A 5927-nucleotide genomic window follows, 5' to 3' on the forward strand; every position below is an offset into this window, starting at 1 on the left:
ATCCCTTAAAAAACTTAAGCAAAATAAGCAGATTTCAAACATATCCTTTAAAAAAAAAAAAAAAAAAAAGTACTTAATAGAGTAGGAGTATTGAGTGGATGGATGATAGCATAAGATTGAAATAAACTTTACTCTTTCAACAAAAGCAAAAGGGTGAAACGGCCCTTGCAATGGTAGAAATAACCATAAGAAGAAAAAAAAAATGAAAGGGAGAGTAAATAAAAGCCCATAAAAAAATCTCTGAGAGAGAGAGAGAGAGAGAGAGAGATATATATATATATATATATTTAAGATTGTCAAAATTGGAATCTTATGTACGATCGTTAAAGGTAGGTGAGATTGTAAATCATAGGATCGAATCGTAAATTGTAAAATCCTATATATTTTTAGATTTAAAGCAAAAAACATATTGATACTGGTTTTGTACGTTGAATAATCACGTAAATTATAAATTTATCCCTTAAAAAACTTAAAGTTGCATTATATGATGTAATTTGTATGTTATACATCACTAAGTCTATACTAACGAAACATATATATTTAAGTTTGATCCAAGGTATCTAAAAAGTTTAATACATGTTTAATTAGCAACCAAATACCAAAATATTTATAAAAACATATGGAAAATATTTTCTAAGTTCCAAGTTTGAAATCCAAAATAAGTTAGCAGATGGAAACTAGCTAACTACAATGTGAAATCCAAAAGCAAGATGAATATTAAGGTGAAGTGAATATTTAATTATTCTCATTCTAAGGTTCTTATAACCACCATTCTAAATTCCTAATCATCATCATCAATTTCATCATCTATGTAGACATTATATATTTGTATACTAGAGGTGCAAAAGACATCAAGATACAATTACACACTCAACTATTCAAGTTATACCACTCAGCAACAATTTAAGAGTATACTAAAAAAAAAAAATCAATCAATCAATATATAAATATAAACATAACTGATAAAATTATATATAAAAGAATATTTTAGTAATATTAGAACACAAATTAGTATATTGATCAAACAAATTTAATAACATTATAGCTTAAAAGGCAACAAAGCCAACATCAAATTCTTCATTTAGAAATGATAAAGCATTCCTTCATTTTGATTACAAGTGAACTAGAAACTAGAAAATATTTGCTTAGGTTAACATAATTTTATAAAATAAAAAATAAAAAGTCATATCATCACAACGTGAAAAAATAAAAACCCTTAAAATTTCATCAAAACAAAAAATTTATCCCATAAAAAAGAAAAATTTATGTTTATGGTAGGATCAGTAGGATCCGATACGATCCTACACGATCCTATGTACATTCCTACCATTTTTATAATCCTAATGTGATCCTAAATGTTTTGGTGAGGTGGGATTGTAAAATCGTGTAATCCTGCGACCCAGATCACGATTTTGACAACCATGATATATATATATATATATATTAATAGCCAAAGCTGAGAGGAAATCCAATTAGATTTCAAATTTAAATTCAATTAGAGTCTAATTTTGCATCATGTATCTTAACTAATCTTAAACTTTTGGGTCAAGTGAGTTAATTTAGTGTAAAAATTGGACTTCAATTAGAATTTAATTTTGCTTAGAATAAACCAAAGCTGAAAGAAAATTTAATTAGAATCAAAATTATATTTTTCCTTTTTTAGTTTTTCATACAAATTAAATTGTTTTGATTTTGGCTATTAATTTTTTTTTTGAACTAATGAGTATATTTTTTATATTGTTTTTACTTAGATATTTTGTTTGTGAAGATCTTGAATGTAACAAACTGTATTTGAGCTAAACGATCCCATGTACCTATCCCCATTCAATTTAGGAGACACTATTGAACCAATTTATTCTTTTTATTTTGTGTTGTATTTAGTAGAATTTCATGGACAATGATAGTGCCTTGATATTATATGTGTAGTGTCCAATAGTGATTTTCAAAATTATATATATGCGCACCCAAAATTGAAGCCTGTTGGGCTGGGCCTCACTTGGGCTCACAACTTACTTCTATAATGGGTTTGGACTTCCTACACTGGGTCGTTCTTGACGCTAAGACTCAATGGGATCACTTTTCTTTCTTCGGGGGTCCGAACCACCTTCTCGCCCAAACTTTGCCTCTTCATCATTTCTCAGCAATACTTTCCCGAGCAGTAATGAATATTCGACTCTCGAAACACCCCGCCCTATACCTACACAGCCGTGCCTCAGAGAGACACCACTGCCGAGAACTATCGTGGAAGTGGGAACCAAGTTCTAACGCCATCCCCACTGATTCCCACTCCCACCTAACCACCCACTTACGATCGATAATACTGGACCGCCGGTTGCACTTACCGGCAAGTAATCATAACCTCTCCACTAACTATAGGCTATAAATACAAGAAGTTTTGAGAAGACAGGGGTTGGAGAATTAACTGGAAAAAGAGAGTAAACAGAGAGGGAGCAGCGAGAAGGTGGTTCGGACCCCCGAAGAAAGAAAAGTGATCCCATTGAGTCTTAGCGTCAAGAATGACCCAGTGTAGAAAGTCCAAACCCACTATACAAGTAAGTTGTAAGCCCAAGTGAGGCCCAGCCCAACAGGCTTCACTTGGGCTCACAACTTACTTGTATAGTGGGTTTGGACTTCCTACACTGGATCGTTCTTGACGCTAAGACTCAATGGGATCACTTTTCTTTCTTCGGGGGTCCAAACCACCTTCTCGCTGCTCCCTCTCTGTTTACTCTCCTTTTCCAGTTAATTCTCCAACCCCTGTCTTCTCAAAACGTCTTGTATTTATAGCCTATAGTTAGTGGAAAGGTTATGATTACTCGCCGGTAAGTGCAACCGGCGGTCCAGTATTATCGATCGTAAGTGGGTGGTTAGGTGGGAGTGGGAATCAGTGGGGATGGCGTTGGAACTTGGTTCCCACTTCCACGATAGTTCTCGACAGCGGTGCCTCTCCGAGGCACGGCCGAGTAGGTATAGGGCGGGGTGTTCCAAGAGTCGAATATTCATTACTGCTCGGGAAAGTATTGCTAAGAAATGATGAAGGGGCAAAGTTTGGGCCCGCATCATGTGTGGCTCTGGGGTGGGCCGCTAGGTAGAGGGAGACTGGCTTTATGGGCCATGCACTCAGGCCAGGGTCCAAGGCCCGAAATGGGCCCTGGTGCGGGGGCCGTACAATAGCCCCCCCTTAATTCGCTCCCCATTCTCGGGGGTGAATCAAGGATCACAAGGGGTAATTACCCGTCTAGGAAGTCGAAGGGTCAGTGCCCGGCCGTTGATGGGCGCATTAATGCGTGCCTCAAAAGACGCATTTGGAATTGATTGACGGCCTATCCGTCATCACTGTCTAACGGTTCGTGAACCGATGCGTTACGCGCGTGGCAGTTGAAGCGGTGGTCAGAGTGGATTTCTTGCCAGTGGGTTATTTAATGTTACCCACTTCACTCTTTGCGCCTATAAATAGTTGCTCTTGTCACTGACCCTCACTTTTGCATTCCTCACTTTTCAATATCTTACTCTGCCGAGCATCCCTCCTTCGTGGTTCATCTTCTGGCCCAGAACATATTTCCTCCTTAGAGCCCACAGTAAGTTCCTTTCCCTCTTCTTCCTTTTTCTGTTTGGCCATTTCATTCTATTCTTTGATAATCGTAGCATTTCTTTCCTTTTTTAAAAAAAAAACACTCGTTTAGAAAAATGAGTTACTCTTACCTCCTTTCTTCCGCAAACGCTCTGGCTAGATTTAGGGACGCTTATAATGTCCCTAGGGACGTAGACATTGCCTACTGTAATATGGGCGACATTGACATCCAGAGGCGCCGTGGTGAAAACACGGTGTTCTTTCCCCTGATGGCCATTCTAGAGGGTGGGCTCAGGTTCTCGGTAGACCCTCTAATTCTTAGTACCCTTAGATTTTACAGCCTTTGCCCCGACCAACTCCCTCCCAACTTTTACCAGGTAGTGAGTTACATGAGTAGGTTGAACCAGTTGTATGGCTTACAACTAAATCATTTTGACATTAATCAGATGTATAGTCTGTGTGGCAATATCGAGTCGGATTATTATATAAAGACTAGGGATGTAAAGGTACGGCTCATTTCATGCCTACCAGATTCAAACCGAAATTTGGCTAAAGATTTCGTTCGGGTGAGCGGCAACTGGTTTGCCGAGGAGATCCCCTGTGCATTTTCGCCGCGCGACGTTGGTCGGTGACTAACCTTTATCTACTTTGGTCTCTTTTGATTTTGGTTCGGGTATGTAGTCACTAACCCTTATTTCCTCTGTGCAAAGGGCAAAAAGGTTCAAGCCAGACCTCAGAGTGGTGCACGTCCGAGACCTGAATTTCGTGCTCAGGTCGGAAATCTTCGTACACTCGGACAGACAACTCCGAGCGTCTCACCTTATCCTCGATGTCAATCCCGTCTACTCAACTTGGCAGGCGTTCAGCCAAGCTCTGTTAGTCGACAACCCTCTCCTCTCATATATTGACGTCTGGCGCGCAAACCTTCTTCCACCGAAGCTAACTGTTGGCGAGGCACGTGATCTCGGCCCCCGGCCTATTTGTTCCGAAGAGCGACAGCCAATACGTGACGAATCTGCCGAGCGTAAGAAACGTGCCCACGAGCAAATCCAGCGCGAAGTTCCTACTCAGCCCAAGGAACTTGTAGAGCCCACGGTTACTGTTCAGGTGACAGAAGGAGCGGCCGAGGAGTCTGTCAGTTCTTCCGAGATAGAGTTCGACCAAGGCAACGCCATGGTGGCCAGGAGGAAAATGACGATCGAACGCTTTGTCTCGAGTGCCCAGCCGGCCGCGCAGCAGCAACGAACCTCCGGCCAAGATGCATCGCCCCCAGCTGCCTCGACAACACGTGTCCGAAAAAGGCCGCGAACGGTCGAACAGACACAGACGAGTTCAGGCGACGCGCCCTACATGCCGTTGATGGGTATCGTTATTCGGGAACCGGTTATACAGACCGGGGTAAATTTGGCGTCCAATTCCTGGGCTCCGATGGAGTGGCGACCCTCTTTCCAACTCGACGGCAAGCCCCTTCCAGCGACGGCTAGTGCTCGAGTATGGGACAAAGGCCATGGGGGCCGTGTCGCGCAGAGTCTGGCGCGCGGCCTGCTTTTGCCCGAGGACTTGCATGCTTTTACGGAGTCGACGGATGAGTCTTTGGGGAGGCGATTGCAGTGGCACGCCATAGCGGTAACTGTTTCGTTTTTATTTCTCGTTCTCGGTTTCCCATTTGCCCATCTACGTGTACTTTCCATTTTACCTTATAAATTGAATTTTGTGTGATCAGGTTGCACAAATGTCACACGTTGTGGACGGCAGGATAAGGGATTTAGCCGAGGACGTTGAGCGGGAGAAGGCCCTGAAGGACGTCGCCGAGGCTACGGCGAAGGAAAAGTTGAAAATTGCCGAGGAGGCAGAGAGTAAAATTGCTGCGGCCGCGAAGGCCAAGGCTCTTGCCGAAACGAAGTCTGAGGAGCTGGAACTGCAATTGGGAGGTACCGAGCTTAAATTGGCAGAGGCTCAGAGTTTAAACACCATGTTGGAAGGACAATTAGCCAATTCGAAGGCAGAGCTGGAGGCTTGTGAAAACAAGTGGTATAACGAGGGGTTCGCAGATGCCGAGAATTCGGTGGAGCCGGTCATGCGCCAAGCCCACAAACTCGGGTATGAGGAGGGTTGGTTCGCCGCTCTTCAAGCCTTAGGGATTCCCCGAGGATTCTCCATTGAGGGATCGCAGCAAGATCCCTTTCCCGAGTATCCCCCAGACCGAGCAACCTGCGCCCTCGTTATTGACGAAGAAAAGACCTCCAGCATGAGGGAACTGGTGAACGCCATTGACTCTCACGCGGTGCCGACCGATATGGAGGTGACCAGCAACCTTCAAGTTGGGGACCGAACCAGGGAGGACGTCCAGTCGCCA

This window comes from Quercus suber, unplaced genomic scaffold, assembly GCF_002906115.3.
Source record: "Quercus suber isolate HL8 unplaced genomic scaffold, Cork oak 2.0 scaffold_330, whole genome shotgun sequence".
Taxonomy (NCBI): domain Eukaryota; kingdom Viridiplantae; phylum Streptophyta; class Magnoliopsida; order Fagales; family Fagaceae; genus Quercus; species Quercus suber.